Source organism: Molossus molossus, unplaced genomic scaffold (assembly GCF_014108415.1).
Source record: "Molossus molossus isolate mMolMol1 unplaced genomic scaffold, mMolMol1.p scaffold_m16_p_38, whole genome shotgun sequence".
Taxonomy (NCBI): domain Eukaryota; kingdom Metazoa; phylum Chordata; class Mammalia; order Chiroptera; family Molossidae; genus Molossus; species Molossus molossus.
The window spans coordinates 385,814-410,781 of NW_023425375.1; the positions used below are offsets into that span (position 1 = coordinate 385,814).

At 39.4% G+C, this 24,968-nt stretch overlaps 1 protein-coding gene and 1 pseudogene across 5 annotated transcripts in view; both read right to left on the reverse strand.

Annotated features, from left to right (window-relative positions):
- The window catches only part of HMG20A (high mobility group 20A), a 145,025-nt gene that overhangs the window by 85,104 nt on the left and 34,953 nt on the right, over window positions 1–24,968 (reverse strand). The gene's annotated exons all lie outside the window — the stretch shown is intronic.
- LOC118643454 lies at window positions 6,221–6,986 on the reverse strand (annotated as a pseudogene).

Genomic DNA, 24,968 nt, shown 5'->3' on the forward strand with positions numbered 1-24,968 from the left:
TTTAGCATTTGATATCAAACTTTCCTCAACTACTTTGAAGTTATTGGCCCTCCCTTTTTACTCAACTAACACTTGGCACTTAAGGTCTATTATCAGGAATCTTACCACTTGGTGCTGTAATTTTTTTTTTTTTTTTTTATCCTCACCCGAGGACATTTTTCCATTTTTTGTTCAGATAGAGTAGGAGGGAGAGAGAGAGAGAAACATGGACGCGAAAGGGACACATCGAGTGGTTGCCACCCACACAACCCAACCAGGGCCGGGGACAAACTGCAACAGAGGTACGTGCCCTTAGCTGCAACCGAACCCGATTCTCTCTGAACCGCAGGCCGATGCTCTAACCGCTGAGCCAAACCTGCCAGGGCCCTGGTGCTGTAATTTCTTAAGTATCTATCGTCTCCATGGATGACACCATGCACTGGATAGATATCCTTCTAGTTTCTTCAAGTAATTTGGTTCTCTTGCTATCATTTTAACCTCTTTTGAAACAATGACTATTATTCTGTTTACATTAACATATAAATACATACTGCTCCTAAAAAAGAAAACAAGAGTCTTCTGATTTTCCTAAAATCTCAAACATGCAGCATCTGGTCTCAGCCAGCCACACACCTCTCACTAAGTGGCCCCAGGCCAGGAAGTAGAAGCAGTCAGGCTTGGTTCATAACTGGGCTTTGCCTGGGCACCCCCAAGCCCAGCACAAGCAGCAGCCATCAGTAGATTGCTTTGTAGCTGATGCCTGGTGGCCCTGGGTAGAACACAGGCCATGGTTGACCTTGCTGCAGAGCCAGCACACCCAGCTTTAGACGATGTTGAAGCACCGCCACTCAACAATCTCCACAAGTTACACACTCAAGGAATGGAATCAGTGGGTACCAGGGCCTTGCTGGAGTAAGTCTTGGTCTGTGTGGTAGGCCCCTGCACAGCTGGTTGGTCCTCCAAGGTAGTCAGAGGTCAGTGGTCAGTGGGCATAGCCAATCCTTGCAGCTGATCAGCCTGAGTAAATCCCTCCCATTGATGTGCCAACAGCAATCAAGACTCAATTAAAAAAGAAGGGTGAAAAGTCCACACGAGGGGTGCATCTTGAGGGCCCAGCTGGGGTGACGAGGGAGGTTATGCCACTGGACTCTACAGGACACCTACTACAATAGACCACCCTAGGAAGCCTGGGAGACATAGCAACTCTACCTACTACATAGAAACCAATACAGGGAAGCAGACAAAATGAGAAGACAAAGAAACACGTCCCAAATAAAAGAACAGAACAAAATTCCAGGAAAATAACTAAAGGAAATGGAGATAAGCAATCTAACGATACAGAGTTCAAAACCCTGCTTATAGGGATGCTCAATTTAGTGAGAGTTTCAAGACACTTCATGAGAACATCAAGGAACTTAGTGAGGACCTCAAGAGCATACTAAAAGACTAGTCAGAAATGAAGGATGCACTAAGTGAAATAAAGAATAATTTACAGGGAATCAACAGTAGAGTAGGTGAAGCCAAGAAGCAAGCTATCAATTTGGAATATAAGGAAGCAAAAACCACTCAATCAGAATAGTAAAAAGAAAAAAAGAGTCCAAGAAAATGAGGATGTATAAGGAGCCTTTGAGATAACTTCAAGCATACTAACATTCACATCATGGGTGTGCCAGAAGGAGAAGAGAGAGCAAGAAATTGAAAATCTATTTGGAAAAATAATGACAGAAAACTTCCCTATCTTGGTGAAGGAAATGGATACACATGTTCAGGAAGCACAGACAGTCCCAAAGAAGATGAACTCAAATAGGCCCACACCAAAACACATCATCATCAAAATGCAAAAAGTTCAAGACAAAGCAGTAAGAAAAAAAGCAGTTAGTTACCTACAAGGGAGTTCCTATAAGATTGTTAGCCAATTTCTCAAAAGAAACTTTGCAGGCCTAGAGGGAGTGGCAAGAAATATTTAAAGTAATGAAAAGCAAGGACCTACAACCAAGATTACTCTTTTCTGCAAAGCTATCATTTAGAATTGATGGCTATATAAAGAGTTTCCCAGGCAAGAAAAAGCTAAAGAGTTCATCACCATCAAACAAGTATTATATGAAATGTTGACGGGTCTTCTGGAAAAAGAACAAAAATATGAACAATAAAATGGCAACAAATATGTATCTATCAACAATTGAATCTACAAACAAAATGAACAAGCAGAACAGAAACAAACTGATAGATACAGAGAACTTTTTGTTGTTTGCCAGATGGGAGAAGGGACGGGTGAAAAAGATGAAGGAATTAAAAAGACAAATTGGTTGTTAGACTGAGGAACCTCAAAGGGAAGGTGGGAGGTTGGGTGGGAAGAGAGAAACCAAAGAACTTACATGTATAACCAACAGACACAGATAATAGTGCGGGGGAAGGGCAGGAGGGGGGCAGGTGAGGGGAGGATAGGGTCAAGGGGGAAAAAGGAGGTATATTTGTAATACATTCAGCAATAAGGATAAGTTTAAAAAAGAAAACCCTCCATTAATTTCTATCTTACCTTCCAGCAACAGCCCATTCATTTACTTTTCTTTATAATTAAAGCTACTTGAAAGATGACATTCTAGTAACTGCTGTTAACCCACTCAATCTGAAACCTATGATAATCTGGTTTCTATGCCTAATTTGCATACTGACTTACTCTCAGATAACAGAATCTCTAAATTACTAATTTCAGTGGACACTTTTGAATCTTCATCCTATCTGGTTGTTAACTAGCATTTGATCCTGTAAACGACTCTTTCTCTTCAAACTCTTCTATTATTTCTTCTATACCTCCTACACCCATCTCTTTAGCCTCTCAATTATGGCTCTCTTCTGTCTATGCATGTTTTGTAGTAATTTCTGTCAGTCCCAATGTTTCAACGACCGCTTATATGAATGACATCTTAAACCAACTCTTCTAAATTCCAGGCCTGTATCTCAAATAGCAAAGAAGATAAATTCCATAATGTGCCACAGGCAACTCACACTTAACATGTATAAAACTGATTCCATTCAGCTCGGCCAGTGTGGCTCACTGACTAGGCATCGATCCATGTACCAAGAGGTCACCAGTTTGATTCCTGGTCAGGGCACATGCCCAAGTTGTGGGCCCAATCCCCAGTGTGGGGCATGCAGAAGGTGGCCAACTGATGTTCTCTCTCATTGATGTTTCTATCTCTCTCCCCCTCTCCCTTCCTCTCTTTCTAAGATCAATAAAGAAAAAATATTAAAAATTGATTTTCATTAATAAAAATAAAAAAGACTGCACAATGAACAAATAATAAATGAAAGACTTGCACAATAGCCCATAATGTAAAAAAACAAAACTGAATCCATTCAGATGGATTGGGATGGAAGACCAGAATAAACAAAACAAAAAACAACAAAATGTTCTTTTTCCTCAAAATCTGTTCCATCTCCCATGTTCTCTTTGTCAGTTGAGAGTATAATACTGTCATTCAAGCTAAAGACTTGGGAGTACAGTCAGTATTCCGAATGTCTTTCCCATTACATTCAATCCTTTACTGAGTCTAGTTGATTCTGTCCCTTCTTCGGTTTCCTGTTATTATTTTCAGTAACAGCTTTTATTTTTCTTGGCCTGAGTACTCTAACAGCTTCCTACCTGTCTATCCATCCTGCCTCCAATCTGTTTCCACATTCTAGAATATGAATCTTATTATACATGTCATTCCTGGCTTAAAATCATACAAGGGGCCACCCACTGTCTTCAGGTGATTTTTACTTATACTTTTAAAAATTTTGTTTGAAAGCATAAAAGTTATGCTTGTTCTGAATGTTTAAAATTTGAATGTTTTATAATAAGGATACATCATTTTATCATAGAATAAACAATAAAACTTGGCCCCCTAATAGTGACTGACAATCTTTAAATCAGTTTTGGTATCAGGAAACGCAACCTTGATGTTTAAATGACACAGAACACAAAACATTTAAATTGCAAACAATTCAGGGAGGGAGGGTGAAAAAGGTGAAGGGATTAAGAAGTACAAATTTTATTCTGCTCATTCATTTTGTTTTTTAATATATATCTTTTATTGATTCTTTTTAGAGAGAGGAAGGGAGAGAAACACTGAGAGAGAGAAACATCAGTTGGCTGCCTCCTACACGCCCCCTACTGGGGATTGAGCTCGCAAACCGGGCATGTACTCTGACCAGGAATCAAACCAGGACCTCTCAGTCCATGGGACAACAGTCAATCCACTGAGCCACACTGGATGGGCTCTCCCATAGCTCTTTTTAATTACAGTATCTATTTTCTTTCTTGAAATACATTTCAGTTGCAATGAACTCCAAAATCTCTTGAGAGCAGATGTCATTCAGTATTATTATACATGCATTACCAAGTAAGGTAGGAGAAGCTTTAAACCAACTGAGATCCCATGTTGCCAGTTAAATTTAAATCTTCCTTCCAGGCTACCAAAACATGTCAGTACTATTTTAGGTTATAAGTTTCAGGTGATGTGATTTGCTTAAAAAACAATGAGAGCACAGTGCAGACTATTACAGGTTATAGCAAAGTAAGTTCAGAACTGCAGCTATACTTTATTTATTTTTAAAATATTTTTCTTTATTAATTTTTAGAGAGCAAGGGAAAGGGAGAGCGAGAGAGAACATCGATCAGCTTCCTCCTGCACACCCCCCACTGAAGATTGGCCTGAAACATGGGCATGTGCCCTGACCTGGACTCAAACCGGCGACCTCTTGGTGCATGGTTCAACCACGGAGCCACAATGTCCGGTTTTTTTCTAATTATGTATATTTATTAAGTCTGGAAACAATAAACGTGAAGCCCCACTAAGAGTTGAGCATACCAGGTTAAACACACACCTTCCCTACCCTCAAAGAGGGCATAGTTACACACACACACACACACACACACACACACACACACACACGGAAACCTACGATACAGTTAAAGTACTTAGGAGGGAAAATGCTCTCATACTCATTATACTATACTCTGCTTTCCAAAATGTTCACAAAGTGATGTACTAGTAAACTTAAATCCATTTATTCTATTTGAAAAATGGTGTTCTGAATTTCAAATGTTTGACCTCCTAATGGACGATGACCAACTGTTAACTAACAGGATATTGTCCTTAATATATAAAAATGATTGCTCTTTCATTATTGGCTAGGTATTTTCTATATTTTAACAACAAGGATGCTATTATATCAATTCATCCTTAGTCTTCTGCCTAGCTCCCTTGGAGCAGCAATATTCATCTACAGGCCAGTACCCTAAGGTAGGTGATGAAAACATAAATTAACCAATCCTATGCACCAGGATTATTTTATTACATGACAGTCAATCTACAAGCAAAAATTGAGTTATAATTTGTAGTGTAATAGAACTTTACTTATCTTGTCTTGGCTGGTGTGGCTCAGTTGATTGGGTGTTGTCCTATGCACTAAAGGGTTGCTGGTTCGATTCCCCGACAGGGGACATGCCCAGGTTGCAGGCTCAATCCCCGGTAGGGGGCATGTGGAAGGCAGCCAATTGATATTTTGTTCTCATATTGATGTTTTTCTCTCTCCCTCTCTAAAAATCAATAAAAACATATATATGTATGTGTGTGTGTGTATATATATATATATATATATATATAGAGAGAGAGAGAGAGAGAGAGAAAGAGACTTCACTTAAGCAAACATTGAGCTCTACAGAAAGAAATAAAACTACCAATGGTGACACAGGCATAGAAGGAAAAAATTACAAATAATATATCTACTCTACTCTCTACCAATGATATTGCTGTTATACAAAACTGTTAAACAAATAAGAGAAGACTACAAAGATATAGTTGACCAAAGTGTTTCTGGGTGCAATAGATGAATCTCTTAGTAGCATGTATTGTTAGAGAAAGATTATAATTAAACACAAGGGAGAAGAAATATACCAGTTAGAATTATTTATTTTATTAAAAAAATTTTTTTTAAGAAAATATGTTTTTATTAATTTTAGAAGGAAAATGAGATAGAAAAATCAATTGGCTGCCTCTTGCATGCCCACTACTGAGGATTGAGCCCACAACATGGTATATATCCTGGCAAGTCTTATCCGGGAATCAAAGCGATGACCTTTTGGTGCATGGGAAGATGCTCAACTAACTGAGCCACACCAGCTGGGCTGCCAGTTAGAATTTGAAAGTAGCTTGCTTTGCTAGAAAATAAATGGCTAAAAGCCTACATTGTCTTTCTGGCAAAATAAAGCTGCTCTTTCCCCTTTTTATTTTATTTTATTTATTTTTTCAAATGAGTGTTTAATTCCAGGTACAGAATTCCAAATAGAACACAGACTGAAGAACACACTTGAACAAGATTCTGGGCTGGGTTTACTCTGATCTCACTGCTAAGGTTGAAATGGCAGAATGAGAAGAACTGAAGAGATGAGCCACTGCATGATTATTATTATTACTATCATTATTTTTAACAAAAGTTTATTTTTAAATGTACAACAGGCTCCAGGACAACACTTCATTCTAGCTATAGGTGGCAAGAGATGTTATGGCGGGGAATCCAGATGTTAAAAAAAGGAATGGAATTAAAGAATCCCTATATCACCAGGCACAAGGAACAGCTCACTTTTTGCCAGATTTCTTAATACCCCCTGTGGCCAGGGGGCCCTGGCCCTGGCCCTGCCCCGCTGCTTTTAGCTCAAGTTTCTTCTGTTCCTCTTTCTACTTCTGCTTGAATGCCTTATCTTCCTTGTCCATCTCCTTGGCCTAATTCGTGGGCTGCTTCAGGGGCTTCTTCTTGCCACCTTCATGGCCGGACATGGTGCCTGCTATCCCTTCCCTAGACCCTGCTACCGGAAGCTCTTTTTCCTCTTTTTAGAAATAAACATAAAACCAATCCATTATGTTTCTCTCCTCTACTCCATTACATTTATTCACTATAGTCCGTAATCGGCAATTAGCTTGAGAAAACCGTTTCTACATATGGTAGAGTGACCTGTTCTTAAATCTTCCCACCCCCTCCTATAATCATAATGTACCATGTTTGTATAGTACTATAGAAAGAACTTAAAAATTCCTCCTATTCTTTCACTAGCTCTAGAGTCAGTGATCTACATTTTAAAAAACTGAAGAAAAAGCCTGCAGTCGCAACCAGAATATTACAAAACTTGGGAATGTATTTATTCAGATGCAATAGCAGACATTATAAACTCTTAGGAGCTCCAAATTTCATTGACCTGAGAATAGTTATGAAAGTTTAGTAAATCTACAAATATCAATAAATAGATGAAGCTTTAAAAATCATTTCACTTATGCCCTGACCGGTTTGGCTCAGTGGTAGTGTCGACCCATGAACCAATGAGTCACGGGTTTGGTTCTGGCCAAGGGCACATACCTCGGTTGTGGTTCATCCCCTGCCCTGGTCAGAGTCATGTGGAAGGCAACCAGTTGATGTGTCTCTCTTGATTGGGTTGCAGCCAAAGTCTCCAGCTCCCTCCTCCTTTGATATATGCCAAAGTCTCCAACTCCCTCCTCCCTTGATACAGGAAAAAAATTATGAGAAACAGCATGTTCCAGAACACTACCCCAGGTATCCAGGTTGAATCACCCTGGGAGTGGAGACCCCCCCTTGGTCTCCTTGCGGTTATACCTACGCAATTAGCCAAATCACATTGTCCTTGCCCTCTAAGGGCTGCCAGCCCCTCACCCATAAATCCGCTATATAACACTGACCCTGCCATAGGAGTCAGCCCGGCAGGTAACTCCCAACAAAGTTCTCTTGCTTGAACCCAGGTGTGTTCCTCCTTCAGCCATTCTTTCACCTCTCATGTCGATGTTTCTCTCTCTCGTCTCTCCCTCTCTCTCCCTCCCACTCTGTCTGAGGATAAATAGAAAAATATCTTGGGTGAGGATTTAAAAAGTAAAGATAAAAATCATTTCACTTCAAACAACAAGTGTTGGCGAGGGTGTGGAGAAAAGGGGACTCTAGAACACTGCTGGTGGGAATGCAAACTGGTGCAGCCACTATAAAAAACACTATGGTGTTACCTCAAAAAATTAAAAATTGAATTGCCATTTGACCCAGTGATCCCACTTCTAGGAATATACCCTAAGAAGACTGAAACACCAATCAGAAAGAATTTATGTACCCCCATGTTCATAGCAGCACTATTTACAATAGCTAAGATCTGGAAACAGCCCAAGTGTCCATCAGTAGACAAAAGGATAAAAAAGCTGTGGTACATATACACAATGGAATACTATGCAACTGTAAGAAAGAAAGATCTCTTATCCTTTGAGATGACATGGACGGGCCTGGAAAGTATTATCCTAAGTGAAACAAGCCAAGCAGAAAAACTTCTGGCTGTGAAAATGAGCAGAGTAGTGCTTCAGTGATAATGGACAGCTGTTGGAATCCCAGGAGTTCCTCTTAAAGGGCTCCTACACAAACATACCCCCTCACAAACACTCACCCTAAGCTCCAAGAAGGGTCAGAAGCAAAGGGGTCAGAAACATACCATAAAACTGAATTGTGTACTTTAGCGAGAGTGTCACCATTGAGTATCACTCACCTGTGTTGACTCCTCTTCACCCATAGCCTGTAGGCAAAGGTAGGGGCAAAATCTAAAGGTGCATTAACCTGGTAAACACCACTCACCCCACCCTGGTGACTCTTTGAGAACCACCCACCACCCTGGCTCTATCAGCTGCCTTGCTTCACAGCAGCCAGCCTTGGCCTACACTACAAATTTTCTTAAAAACTCTCCAAGGTCCGCAGGCCCTGGCAGGCTGCAAGGGAGCTCCCATAAAACTGTCAATTGCTCATTCCTCAACAGAAAACTTCCAGCCCAGAAGGGATTGGCAGAAATATTCAAAGTGATGAAAAGCAAGGACTTACCATCAGGATTATTAAAACCAGCAAGGTTATCATTTAGAGTCATGGAGAAATACAGAGCTTCCCAGATAAGAAAAAACCAAAAGAGTTCATCACCACAAAACCAGTATTACAAGAAATGTTAAAGGGACTTCTTTAAGAAAGACAGAGAAAACCAAACCCAACCCAAAACAAGTCATACCTATCAATAATCATTTTAAATGTAAATGGATTAAATGGTCAAATAAAAAGACACAGAAACGAGACTCATTCATATGCTATCTATAAGAGATCCATTTCAGACAGAAAGACACACAGACTGTAAGTAAAGGGATGGAAAAAGATATTTCAAGCAAATGGAAATTAAAAAAATACAAAACAAAAAACTGACTTCCAGTCAAGATGGCTGCATAGGTAAACACGGTATTACCTCCTCCCACAATCACATCAAAATTACAACTAAACTACAGAACAAACATCCTTCAGAAGCTCCTGACATTGAGCTGAATGGAAGTCCTACAACTACAAAATTAAAGAAGCCACAGAAACTGGTAGGAGAGGAGGGGACATGGAAGGGCAGCTTCCACATCCACGTGTGGCGGATAGAAATCAGGAGGATACTTCAGCTGCGAAGGTCCTCCCTGAGGAGTGAGGGGTCTCTGTTACATACCAGGCACCCAGCTCAGAGATCCAGTGCCAGGAAGAGAAATCTCCATAACTTCTGGCTGTAAAAACCAGCAGAAACTGAGGCTGAGGGAGGCTGAGGTTGCTGGAGCCCCAGGTAGTTCCTCTTAAAGGGCCTGAGCACAGACTTATTCAGACTCACTCCTTCCGAGTTCCAGCATGGAGGGGAGGCAGCTTTAATGGCACCAGAGACATATGGGGAAGAACTGAATTGTTTGGCATTGGGCGAGAGCTAGAGGGGCAGCTTTCTCCTGGACAGATTTTCTGTGGGAGGCCAGTATTCCTTTGGTGAGCCCTTCCCGGGGGCAGCAGAGGACAGCCATATCTGGCACTCCAGAAACACTGTTTGCCCTGCCCTGGTAATTCCTTGTGGCCTTGCCCCACCCAACTTTCGGGCCTACCCAAGCTGTTTCTAGTGGCTTTACCACAGGATTGGCCTGTCTTGGATCCTGCTTCAGATTTTCCTAAAATCTCTCAAAGCAGCAGCATATTGTCTCAGTGAGCCCCACACCTCTCATTAGGTGGCCTCATGCCTGGCACTAGAAGCAGCCAGCCTTGTTTCACAACTTGACTTTGCCTGGGCATCTCCAAGCCCAGCACAAGAAGCAGCCATTGGCTGATCACGCTGTAGCTTATGCCTGGTGTCCCTGGGTAGAACACAGGCAGAGGCTAACTTTGCTCCAGAGCCAGCACACCCAGTAGACAGCTTCAGACCACATTGAAGCACCACCACCCAACCACCTCCACAAGTGACACACTCAATGAGGAGACTCAGTGGGTACCAGAACCCTGCTGAAGTAAGTCTTGCTCTGTGTGTTGGGCCACTACATTGCTGATCTGCCAAGGTAGTCAGAGGCCAGTGGTCAGTAGGCACCGTCCTTGAAGCTGATCAGCCTGAATCAATCCCTCCCACTGACATGCCAACAGCAATCAAGACACAATTACAACAGAAGGGTAGACAGTCCACACTAGGGATGCACCTTGAGGGCCCAGCTGGGGTGATCAAGGAGGCTGTGCCACTGGATCCTACAGGGCACCTACAACAATAAGCCACCATAGGAAGCCTAGGAGACATAGCAACTCTACCTAATACATAAAAACAAACATAGGCTGGATTGGCTCAGCGGTTGGAGTGTTGGCCTGTGGACCAGAGAGTCCCAGGTTCGGTTCCCGCTAGGGGCACATACCAAAAAAACAAAAACAAAAACAAGAACAAACACACACAAACACAGGGAAGCAGCCAAAATGAAGAGAGAAAGAAACATGTTTCAAGTGAAAGAACAGATCAAACGTCAGGAAAAAAACTAAACAAAATGGAGATAAACAATCAATCAGATGCAAAGTTCAAAACACTGGTTATAAGGATGCTCAAGGAACTTAGTGAGACCTTCAAGGAACTTACAAAGAACTCCAAGGAACTTAGTGAGAACATCAACAACATGAAAAAGGACCAGTCAGAAATGAAGGATGCACTAACTGAAATAAAAAATAATTTACAGGAAATCAATAGTAGAGTCGGTAAAGTCAAGAAGCAAATCATCTATTTGGAATATAAGGATGCAGAAACACCCAATCAGAACAGCAAAAAGAAAAAAGAATCCAAAAAAATAAGGACAGTGTAAGAAGCTGCTGGGACAATGTGAAGCATACCAACGTTTGCATCATGGGGGTGCCAGAAGGAGAAGAGAGCAAGAAATTGAAAACCTGTTTGAAAAAATAATGACAGAAAAATTCCCTAACTTTGTAAAGGATACAAACATACAAATCCAGGAAGCACAGAGTGTCCCAAACAAGATGAACTCAAAGAAGTTCACACCAAGAGACATCATCATCAAAATGCCAAAGGTTAAAGACAAAGAGAGAATCTTAAATGCAGCGAGAGGAAAGCAGTTTGTTACCAACAAAGTAGCTCCCATAAGACTGTCAGCTGATTTCTCAAAGAAACTTTGCAGGCCAGAAAGGAGTGGCAAGAGATATTCAAGGTGATAAAAAGCAATGACTTACAATCAAGAATAGATTACTCTATTCTGCAAATCTATCATTTAGATTCGATGGCTATATAAAGAGTTTCCCAGACAAGAAAAAGCTAAAGGAGTTCATCACCACCAAACCAGTATTATATGGAATGTTGACAAGTCTTCTTGAAGAAGATAAAAAAATATGAATGAAATGGCAATAAATATACAACTATTGACAACTGAATCTACAAACAAAATAAGCAAGCAGAACAGAAACAGATTCATAGATACAGGGAACTTTTTGTTGCTTGCCAAATCAGAGGGAACTGGAGGGATGGGTGAAAAAGATGAAGGAATTAAGAAGTACAAATTGGTTGTTAGACTGAAGAACCTCAAAGGGAGGGGGAGAAGGAGGGTGGGAAGAGATAAATCAAAGAATTTCTACGCATATAGGCATAACCCATGGACGCAAACAATAGTGTGGGGAAGGCAGGAGGGGGGGCAGAATTGGGGAGGAAGAGGTCAATGTGGGAGACAAGGGGGAAGATCTGTAATACATTCAACAATAAAGATAAATTTTAAAAAAAGCTGAGGTAGCAATACTTAGATGAAATAGACTTTAAAACAAAACTATAACGAGACAAAGAAGGACACAACATAATGAAAGAAGGATCAATCCAACAAGAGCATACAGCCCTGGTAAACATTACCCAAAGAAGGAGCACCAAAATTTATACAGCAAATATTGATGAATGTAAAGGTATTATAGGATAGTTAAGAAGCTAGGACAATTCTAGGACAAGTGGATTAGGGAAACAAAGACGCATAGTTAAACAGCAGTTTGCATACACCTGGTAAATTATATCTTCCCTAAACCAAGGACACTTAAGAGGAAATGGTTTGCACTTCTTCTCCCCAACCGGAGCATAAATAGCTTAAATCACCCTATTCAAGGAGACAGATAACAGAAATCGAATTAGCACCATTTGCCAACCACACTTAAGGACCAACAAATCAAGAGAATAAATCTTATTTTGGTACATCAGCATAAAGCTGATGAATATTCTATTGATCCTCCCCTAAACTTCCAACCTTTAAAACCCCTGAAAATGAAGTACCCAGCACACTCTCCCCCCACCAGGAAGTACACATGTGCCATTCTGTTCCCCTGCTCCTTCCCCTACAGGTACAAATATCCTAACTCCAAGGGATCCCAAAATATTTGCAACCAAGGGAGCAACGGGCAGTAGCATCTTGTTTTGGGCTAACCCCTTGAACCTGTCTCTAAGGTCCACTTTTCTTTGACTTCCCAGTGAGCCTACACAGCCCAGCCTAGGCTCTCCTGTTCCTTCTTATATACCCTTCCTTCTTTCACTGTCCTAAGTGTTTTTTTCTGTGGTCGATAAATTCTTGCTTGCTTTTCTATACTCTGTCTCTTGATTGACATCTTTCCTTCAAGAAGACAAAAACTGAGGTCTCATCGTCTTGCTGGTAACAAAGGAAGAGAGATCAACAATAATACAGTAATTTTATGGGATTATAACACCCATTGACATTGATGGATAGATCATCCAGACAGAAAATTAACAAGAAACATTTTCCTAAATGTGAATGGATTAACAATGAGATCAGAGAAGAAATGAAAAGATATCTTGAGAAAATAAAAATGAAAACACAACAATCCCAAATCTGTGGAACACAGCAAAAGCAGTTCTAGGAGGGAAAGCCATAGGAATACAGGCTTACCTCAGGAAACAAGAAAAATCACAAATAAACAATCTAACCTTACACCTAAAGGTACTAAGTAAGGAAAAACAAATAAAATCCAAAGTGAGCAGAAGAAAGAAAATAAAAAAGATCCGTGCAGAAATAAATAAAATAGAATGTAATAAAACAATACAAAAGTTCAAAGAAACCAAGAGCTGGTACTTTGAAAATATAAACAAAATTGATAAACCTTTAAACCAAACATCAAGAAAAAAAGGGGGGGGGACCCAAATAAATAAAATCAGAAATGACAACTGATACTACAGAATTTATAATTTAAAATTATACAGATTATAAGAAAATACTATGAACAGGACAGAAAAATGGCGGCGGAGTGAACAAAAGCTACACGGAGCGTCTCCTAGAACCAAACTGGAATTACAACTATAACACAGACAAATTGATGGGAAAAAGCAACAGAAAAACAGCTTGCGAGGACCATATAACGAGGGACACTGACTCAATCCTGGTAGGCTTCTGAAGGCACGAGATGGGGGCTGGGAGCCCACGGTCGGAAGGTCGGCAGCTCAGCAGCTGGGCAGCGGCCTCAGCTGGGAGCGGTGCCCTTGGGTTACACTCCCAAGTGGCTCCACAGCGCAGAGCCGGGACAGAGGCTAAAAAAGCCACAGCCACTCACCTTGGGCTCCGGCAGAGGGAGGGCAGACTGGACTGGAACTGTGTCGGGACACTCGGGATTTTGACGGCGCTCAGAGCATTTGCTGAGTGCAGCAACGCAGTACGATGGCCATATTGCTCCTTCCCAGGGCTCTGAAGAGAGGCAGCAGACCCTCCCTCGAAGATCCAACCCCACCCTGTGAGCCACTGAAGTGCTAATTGAGGCTCACTAACAACCAGCATCTGCCCCACCCTTGTGAAATCCCCTTGTGCTGAGCACCTGAGGGAGTTTTTCAATCAACTGACAACTCAAAACTCATCAAGTAACCTCGAGTGCTAGCCTCCAGGCAAAAAGCTAGAGGATAACAGTACCTTTCCTGGGCTGGCAACTTTAACCAGGAAAGTAAGACTTGACAGTGGTGTTTAACGTGGGTCCTCCCTTGCTCATCTAAACACAAGAGAGGGAGCCACAAACAGCAGAACACCAACACCCACAGGGAGAACTTGACAGGCTCCAAAGCCCACAGTGATAGCCAAAATGGTGAAACACAGAAACAGAAGCCAAATGAAAGAGCAAGAGACCTCCACCGAAGACGAGATCAATGTGGAGCAATTAGGCATGCTAACAGAGCTAGAATTCAGAGTCATGATCTTGAGGAAGCTGAACAGCATGAGTAAGGACATAGAGACACTGAAAATAAGCCAATTGGAAATTAAAAACCACCAAGAAGAGATAAAAAATGACATATCAGAAATGAAAAACACATTGGAAGGTTTAAAAAGCAGAGAAGAGGAAGCTGAGGACCGGATCAGTGAATTAGAAGACAGGGTAGAAAAAATCAACCAATCAGAAAAACAAAAGGAAAAAACTATTAAAAAACAGGAAGACAGCTTAAGAGAACTATGGGACAACTGGAAACGTAATAATATTTGCATCATAGGAGTCCCCGAAGAAGAAGAAAACGAGCAAGGGATAGAGAATATATTCAAAAAAATAGTGACAGAAAACTTCCCTAATTTGGTGAAGGAAGAAGGCATTCAAGTTTAAGAAGCACAGAGAGTCCCAAGTAAGAAGAACCCAAACAGGGCCACACCAAGACACATAGTAATTAAAATGCCACAAATTAAAGACAAAGAGAGAATCCTAAAAGCAGCAAGAGAGAAGCAACAGGTTACCTACAAAGGAAACCCCATAAGGCTCTCAACTGACTTCTCACAAGAAACACTACAGGCCAGAAGGGAATGGCATGAAGTAATCAAAGTCATGAAAAACAAGAATCTGAATCCAAGACTACTCTACCCAGCAAGGCTATCATTCAAAATAGAAGGTCAAATAAAGAGTTTCCCAGACAAAAAAAGGCTAAGGGAATATATTAGCACCAAACCAGCACTGCAAGAAATGTTAAAAGGCCTGCTGTAATTAGCAGTAGAAATGGGAAGAAAAATGGAACCACACTAAACAAAAATGGGAATAAATAAGTACATATCAATAATCACCTGAAATGTAAATGGATTGAATATTCCCATAAAAAGACACAGAGTAGCTGATTGGATAAGAAAGCATGACTCATCCATATGTTGTTTATAAGAGACCCACCTCACAACAAAAGTCGCACATAGGTTGAAAGTGAAGGGATGGAAAAAAATTTTCCAAGCACATGGAAAGCAAAAAAAAGCTGGGGTAGCAATTCTCATATGTGATAAAATACATTTCAAAATGAAGACCATAACTAGAGACAAAGACGGCCACTACATAATATTGAAAGGATCTATCCAACAGGAAGATATAACCTTAGTAAATATATATGCACCCAATATAGGAGCACCAAAATATATTAAAAATCTTCTGGAGGACTTCCAAGGAGAAAGCGACAACAATACAGTCATAGCAGGGGACTTCAACACCCTGTTGACACCACTGGATAGATCCTCCAGGCAAAAAATTAGCAAGGAAACAGAGACTCTAAATGAAGCACTAGACCAAATGGATTTAATAGATATCTACAGAGAATTACACCCCAAAACTACAGAATACACATTCTTCTCAAATGCACATGGGACATTCTCAAAGATAGACCACATGATAGGACACAAACTAAATCTCTACAAGTTCAAGAAGATTGAAATCATATCAAGCATCTTCTCAGATCACAATGGCATGAAACTAGAAATCAATTGCAACAAGAACATGCAAAGACATTTCAACATATGGAGGCTAAATAGCATGTTATTAAACAATGAATGTGTCACCGAGGAGATCAAGGAAGAAATTAAAAACTTCCTGGAAACCAATGAAAATGAAGACACAACAACACAAAATCCATGGGATGCAGCGAAAGCAGTTCTGAGAGGGAAGTTCATAGCACTACAGGCCTACGTCAACAAAGAAGAAAAATTTCTAATTGACTGTCTAACCTCACAACTTAAAGAGTTAGAAAGCAAACAAAAAGAAAACCCCAGAGCAAGTAGAAGGAAGGAAATAGTAAAGATCAGAGCAGAAATAAATGACATAGAGACCAAAAAAACAATTCAAAGGATCAATGAAACAAAGAGCTGGTTTTTCGAAAAGATAAACAAGATTGATGGACCCTTAGCTAGACTCACCAAGAAACAAAGAGAGAGAACCCAAATACACAAAATCAGAAATGAAAGAGGAGAAGTAACAACCAACAATACGGAAATACAAAAGATCGTTAACAACTACTATGAACAACTATATGGCAACAAATTCGACAATCTAAGCAAAATGGACAAATTTCTAGAAACACACAGTCTCCCAAAACTGGACTGGGAAGAGATAGAAAACTTGAACAGACCAATAACCACTAGGGAAATTGAAGAGGTAATCAAGACTCTCCCAGCAAACAAAAGCCCAGGCTCAGATGGCTTCACGGGGGAGTTATACCGAACATTCAAAACAGAACTAACACCCATTCTCCTCAAACTATTTCAAAAAATTCAAGAAGAAGGAAGACTTCCAAACACGTTCTATGAGGCCAGCATAATTCTAATTCCAAAACCAGAAAAAGACACTACGAAGAAAGAAAACTACAGGCCAATATCCCTGATGAACATAGACGCCAAAATCCTGAACAAAATATTAGCAATCGGACCCAGAAATACATCAAAAAAATTATTCACCATGACCAAGTGGGATTCATTCCAGGGATGCAAATCAATAAATGTGATACACCACATAATTAAGATGCAGAATAAAAACCACATGATCATATCAATAGATGCTGAAAAAGCATTTGACAAAATCCAGCATTCATTTCTGATAAAAACGTTCAGCAATGTGGGAATAGAGGGATCATATCTCGACATAATAAAGGCCATATATGAAAGACCTACAGCCAACATCATACTCAATGGACAGAAACTAAAAACATTTCCATTAAGAACAGGAACAAGACAGGGATGTCCACTAACGCCACTCTTATTTAACATTGTACTGGAAGTCTTAGCCACAGCAATCACACATGAAGAAAAAATAAAAGGGATCCAAATTGGAAAGGAGAAAGTGAAACTGTCATTATTTGCAGATGACATGATATTATACATAGAAAACCCTAAAGACTCCATCAAAAATCTACTAGACTGAATAAATGAATTTGGCAAAGTAGCAGGATACAAAATTAACGTCAAGAAATCAAAGGCATTCTTGTACACCAATAATGAATTGACAGAAAGAGAAACTGAAAAAACAATCCCATTTACCATCGCGCCAAAAATTACGATACCTAGGAATAAACTTAACCAAAGAAGTAAAGGACCTATTTGCAGAAAACTACAGGTCATTGAAAAAAGAAATAGAGGAAGATATAAAAAAGTGGAAGCACATACCCTGTTCATGGATTGGAAGAATTAACATAATTAAAATGTCCATACTACCCAAAGCAATCTATAGATTCAATGCAATCCCCATCAAAATACCAATGACATATTTCATAGAACTAGAACAAATACTTCAAAAGTTCATATGGAACCAAAAAAGTCCCCGAATAGCCACAGCAATTTCGAAAAAGAAGGACAAAGTAGGTGGGATCACAATACCAGATATCAGGTTATACTACAAAGCGACTGTAACCAAAACAGCCTGGTACTGGCACAAGAACAGGCATATAGACCAGTGGAACAGAACTGAAAACCCAGAAATGGACCCAAGGAATTCGCTCAATTAATATTTTACAAAGGTGGCAAGAGCATACAGTGGAGTAAAGACAGCTTCTTTAATAAATGGTGTTGGGAAAATTGGACAGCTACATGCAAAAAAATGAAACTAGACCATCAACTTATACCACACACAAAAATAAACTCAAAATGGATAGAAGACTTAAATGTGACCCGTGAATCCATAAAAATTCTAGAAGAAAATGTAGGCAACAAAATTTCAGACATCATACGCAGCAGAATTTTCACTGATACATCTCCTAAGGCAACAGAAACAAAGAAAAAAATGAACACATGGGTGGGACTACATCAAACTCAAAAGCTTTTGCACAGCAAAAGAAACAATCATCAAAATGGAAAGGCAACACACTGTATGGGAGAACATGATTGCCAATGATGTATCAGATAAGGGGTTAATTTCCAATATATATAGAGTGCTCATACAACTCCACAAAAGGAAGACAAAGAACCCAATTAAAAAATGGGCAGAGGAGCTGAATAGACACCTCTCCAAACAGGACATACAAATGGCCAAAAGACATATGAAGAAATGCTCAACATCACTAAGCATCAGAGAGATGCAAATTAAAACAACAATGAGGTATCACCTCACAACTGTCAGAATGGCTGCCATTGACAAATCATCAAACAACAAGTGTTGGCGAGGGCGTGGAGAAAAGGGGACTCTAATACACTGCTGGTGGGAATGCAGACTGGTGCAGCCACTATGGAAAACAATATGGTGTTACCTCAAAAAATTAAAAATTGAACTTCCATTTGACCCAGTGATCCCACTTCTAGGAATATATCCTAGGAAGCCTGAAACACCAATCAGGAAGAATATATGTAGCTCCATGTTCATAGCAGCACTATTTACAATAGCTAAGATCTGGAAACAGCCCAAGTGTACACCAGTAGACGACTGGATAAAAAAGCTGTGGTACATATACACAATGGAGTACTATGCAGCTGTAAGAAAGAAAGATCTCTTATCCTCTGAGACGACATGGAGGGACCTGGAAAGTATTATCCTAAGTGAAAGAAGCCAAGCAGAAAAAGACAAATACCACATGATCTCCCTTATGTACGGAATATAATGAACATAACAGTCTGAGGAATATGGTAGACCCAGAAACATGGAAGTAGGCCACAGACTGACATCCCTCAGAAGAGGGCGTGGGGTGGGTGGGAAGAGATAAACCACAGAATTTATATGCATGTATGCATGACCAATGGACATGGACAACTAAGCCAGGAACGGGGCGGGGTGGGGTTGGGAGGGGTGTGCCAATGGGGTAAAAAAGGTGAAATATCTGTAACAAAAAAATAAATAAAAAATTAAAAAAAATATACTATGAACAATTATATGCCAATAAATTACACAATTTGGAAGAAATAGATACATTCCTAGACACAATCTTCTAGGTGTTAGTCACGAAGAAAAAGAAAATTTGAATAGACCAGTAATACTAATGAAATCAAATTAGTAATAAAGAAAATTCAAAACTAACATAAGTCCAAGATCGAATGGCATCACAGATGAACTTTACTAAACATTCAAAAAACAATTAACACCTAGCCCTGGCCAATATGACCTCCCATGCACTGGTAGATCATAGGTTTGATCCCCGCTCGGGGAACATACAGGAAACAACTGACTGATGTTTCGCTCTCTCCTCTTTCCTCCCTCTCTAAAATCAATTAAAAAAAAAAAAAAAAAAAAAAAGGAATTAACACCTGACACCCTCAAATTATTACGAAAAAAAATCAAGAAAAGGAAAGGCTCCCAAACTAATTTTTATGAGGCCAGCATTATCCTGATTCCGAAACCAAAGACAGTACAGAAAAGGAAAATTATATCCTTGATGAAAAATTCTCAATAAAATATTAGGAAACTGAATTCAGCAATACTTGGTCACAGACATGAACAAATGGGATTATTCCTGGGATAATTCCTGGTTGGTAAAGCACCTGTAAATCAATTAATGTGATAAATACTACATAAATAAAGTGAAAGATAAAAATCATATGATCATAAGAGTAGATGCAGAAGAAGCATCCATTTATGATAATAAATCTCAGCAAAGTGGCAACAGAGAAAACATATCTCGACATAAAAAAAGCTACGTATTACACACGCACAGCTAACATCATACCGAACAGGGAAAAACTAAAAGCATTTCCCTTAGATCAGGAAGAAGAGAAGGATGTTCACTTTCAACACTTTTATCCAACACAGTATTGGAAGTACTAGCCACTATAATCAAAGAAGAAAGACAAAAACAAACACAAAAAAACAAGGCATCCAAATTAGAAAGGCAGAAGTAAAAATGTCATTATATGCAGATGACATGATACAATATATAGAGAACCCCAAAGATGCCACTAAAGAACTATTAGAACTGATATATGAATTCAGTAAAGCAGCAAAACACAAAATTAATATTCACAAACTATCAGAAAGAGAAATGAACATTCCCACCTATAAGTGTAACAACAAAAATGAAATACTTAGGGATAAATTTAACCAAGACTTGTATTTGAAATATTATAAAAATATTGATGAAAGAAATTGAAGATACAAATAAATAGAAGCATATACTGTGCTCATGGATAGAAGAATTAGTATCATTAAAATGTCCATACTACCCTAGGCAAATGAAAGATTCAATGTCATACCTATCAAAATACCAATGGCATTGTTTGTTCACATAACTAGAAAAAAATGCTAAAATTCATACAGATTAAATAGCCTCAGCAATCTTGACAAAGAAGAACAAAGTTGGAGGTACTATACTACCTGATAAGAAACTATACTAGGCTATAGTAATAAAAATGGCATAGCAGCCTTGGCCGGTTTTGCTCAGTGGTTAGAGCATTGGCCCACAGTCTGGAAAGACCCAGGTTCAGTTCCTACTAAGGGCACATACCTCAGCTGCAGTTTGTCCCTGGCCCTGGTTGGGTTGTGTGGGTGGCAACCACTTGATGTGTCCCTTTCGGGTCGATGTTTCTCTCTCTCTCTCCCTCCCACTCTATCAAAAAGTGTCCTCGGGTGAGGATTAAAAAAAACAAAAAACAAAAAGGCATGCTAAAGACTTAAATGTAAGACCTCAAATCATAAAACTCCTAGCAAACATAGGTAGTAAACTCTGAAATTGCTCTTAGAAATACTTTTTTGGTATGTGTCCTTGAGAAAGGAAAAGGAATAAAAAATACAAAGAAATGAGACTAAATTAAATTTAAAAGTTTTTGTACAGTAAAGGAAACCAGCAAGAAATGAAATGACAATCTACTGATTGGAAGAAGATAGTCGCCAATGATACATCATAAGGGTTAATATCCAAAATTTATAAAGAATACATAGAACTTAACACCAAAAAAGCAAAAAACAAAACAAAACAAAAAATCCCAATCTAATTAGAGGACCTAAATAGACATTTCTCCCAAGAGGAAATACAGATGACCAATAGACTTATGAAAAGATGTACAATGCCACTATCATGAAATGCAAATGAAAAACACAATGAGATATCACCTCATACTTGTCAGAATGGCTATCGATACATCAACAAAAGAGTGCTGTCAAGGATGTGGAGAAGATTGAACCCCAGAGCACTGTTGGTGGGAAAGCAGATTGGTGCAGCCACTATGGAAAATAGTATGGAAGTTCCTCAAAAAATTAAAAGTAGAGCTACAATATGAACCATTGGTGGGAAAGCAGATTGGTGCAGCCACTACGGAAAATAGTATGGAAGTTCCTCAAAAAATTAAAACTAGAGCTACCATATGAACCAACAATTCCACTTCTGGGTATTTATCTGAAGAAATCCAAAACACTAATTTGAAAATACATAGGGGGATAAATGGTGATAGAAGGAAACCTGACTTGGGGTAGTGAACACACAATACAATATACAGATGATGTATTACAGAACTGTGCCGCTGAAACCTACATAATTTTATTAACTGATGTCACTCCAATAATTTCAATAAAAAAAGATATATGCATCCTATGTTCATTGTAGTGTTATTTATAACAGTCATGATACTGAAGCAACCTAAGTATCCATTAATAGAAGACCGGATAAAGAACATGTGCTACATATATACAATAGAATATTACTTGGCCATAAAAAAGAATAAAACCTCACTATCTGTGACAACATGAATGTAACTAAAGGGTATTATGCTAAGTAAAATAAGTCAAACAGACAAAGACAAATGCCATGATTTCACTTATATGTGGAATCTAAAGAACAAACTAAACAAACAAAAAGAAACAAACTCATAGATACAGAGAACCAACTCTGTTGCCAGATGGGAGGTGGGCTGGGGGGATGGGTGAAAAAGGCAAAGAGATTAAGAAGTACAAATTGGTAATTACAAAACAGTCACGGACATGGAAAGTATAGCATAAGGAATATAGTCCATAATACTGTAATAACTAAGGATGGTGTCAAATTTATCAGGATAGTTACTTTTTAAGTTATTTAAATGTCTAATCAGAGTTGTACACCCGAAACTGCTATAATACTATATGTCAAAGTAATTAAAAAAATAAAATAAAAAAATAGCCCAGCCGGTGTGGCTCAGGGGTTGAGCATAGACCTGTGCACCAGGGGGTCCTCAGTTAAATTCCCAGTCAGGGTGCATGTCCATGTTTTGGGCTTGATCCCCAGTATGAAGTGTGCAGGAGGCAGTCAATAGATGTTTTCCACATCATTGATGTTTCTATCTCTCTCTTTCCTTTCCTTTCTCTGAAATCAATAAAAACATACTAAGAAAAAAAATATACAGGCAGGCCCTGGCCCATTTTGTTCACTGGTTAGAGCATAGAGCGATGGACCAAAGACTCATGGTTTGATTCCTGGTCAAGGGTATGTACCTCAGTTGCGGGTTTTATCCCCAGTCAGGGTCATGCAGGAGGCAACCAATTGATGTCTCTCTCATATCAATGTTTCTCTCTCTCTCCTTTCCACTCTATCTAAAAACATAAATGGAAAAATATCCTCAGGTGAGGATTAAAAAAAGATACACACACACACGATTCAAAAAATATATATGCCTAAGCAAAAGCAGAGGGGCTTTATGTTACCTTCTCAGAAAGGATTTAGAAATAATTTCATATGAAAGTGTTTTTATAAGACAAAATTGAATGGCAATTTCGCATGTTTTAACTTAATATACATAGAGGGGCTGACACATTAACAATGGTATATTTGTTTGGTTTACTTCTTTCCCCAGGTCTGCTTCTCCACTGTGATTAGAATTAACCCATTAAAGCAAAAGAAAACAAAGAAAGGATCTCTCTTTTGCATATTTTCAAGGACAAAAAAAAAAAAAAAAAAGGGAGCTGTGAGGACATAAGTACATAATGGTACTTATCATTAGGATAAAAAGTTGGCTGTGGGTCTGGACATAGCTACAAGGAAAAAGAGGCAAGACTGAGCCTGAGGAAAAGTACCCTGAGACATAGCTTGAAGGGACCAGGTGAGGTTCCCTAGTTCTCTATATTTTCCTACAGAATAATTAATCCTGGGAGCTGGCAAAGGTTAGTTCTTTGCAGGTTGGGCTCCAGAATCAGATAAGCAGTGAGTCTTGAGTCTTGCCACTGTGAGTTAGTTGCTTACTGATCTGTGCTCTATTTCTATTATTCTTGGAGAGATAAGAACCACAAAAGATACAGTAGTTAGAGAAGGTGGTAGCACCTGAGGGGACATGAGAGTAATTGAAATATATCATAGGAAATGAAAGAACCAGTAGAAATGAAATATGAAGAGCTGGTCTGAAGCAATGTGGAGGATGAGAAAGTCTGAACGCTAGATTGTTATGAATTCTCCAATTCTATGTAAAGACAATGGTCAATTCTGGGATTACTATATTACTTTAAAAGTAATTATGCTACTTCAAATATAGTTAATTATATTACTTAATTATATTAATTGTCAGGGTTTGGTATGAAAGTTTGCTTATCTCAGAAAATAAATTGTATTCCATCGTTACTTCTTGAAACATTTGTAAGAATTCTCTAGTAAAGTCATAATGAATTCAATTTCTTTAACAGATAAAAACAATATTCATATAGTCTGTTTCTTCATGTGCCAATTTTGGTAGAATGTGTTTAACAATGTGTCCATTTCATCAAAGATTTCAAATTTGTCTGTATAAGGTTTTTCATAAAAGCATTATCATTTTAACAACTGTAGAATCTGTAAAGAAATGACCTAATGTTGGTAATTTGTGTTCTTTCTTTCTTGATCAGCACCGTTAGAAGCCTATGCATTTTACTGATCTTTTCAAAGAATAAAATTTAGCTTTGTTGACATTACCTATTGTGTTGTCTATTTCCTTCATTTCTACTTTTCATAATTTTTCTTTCTACTTTGGGTTCAATGTGCTATACTTTCCCTAATTTCTTTAGATGGAGATTCATTTTATTTAAAAATTTTATTGGGGGGGACCGAAAAATGGCGGCGGAGTGAACGGAGCTACACAGACCGTCTCCCAGAACCAAACTGGAATTACAACTATAACACAGACAAATCGACAGGAAAAAGCAACAGAAAAGCAGCTTGCGAGGACCATACAACGAGGGACACTGACTCCATCCCGGTAGGCATGCGAAGGCCCGAGACGGGGCTGGGAGCGCACGGTCGGCAGCTCGGCAGCGGCCTCAGCTATAAGCGGCGCCCGCGGGTTACACTCCCAGGCGGCCCCGCAGCGCAGCCGGGACAGAGGCTGAAACAGCCACAGCCACTCACCTTGGGCTCCGGCGGAGGGAGGGCGGACTGGACTGGAACTGTGTTGGGACACTCGGGGTTTGGAGGGCGCTCAGAGCTTTGGCTGAGTGCAGCCACTCAGGACGGTGGCCACATTGCTCCTTCCCAGGGCTCTGGGGAGAGGCAGCAGCCCCTCCCT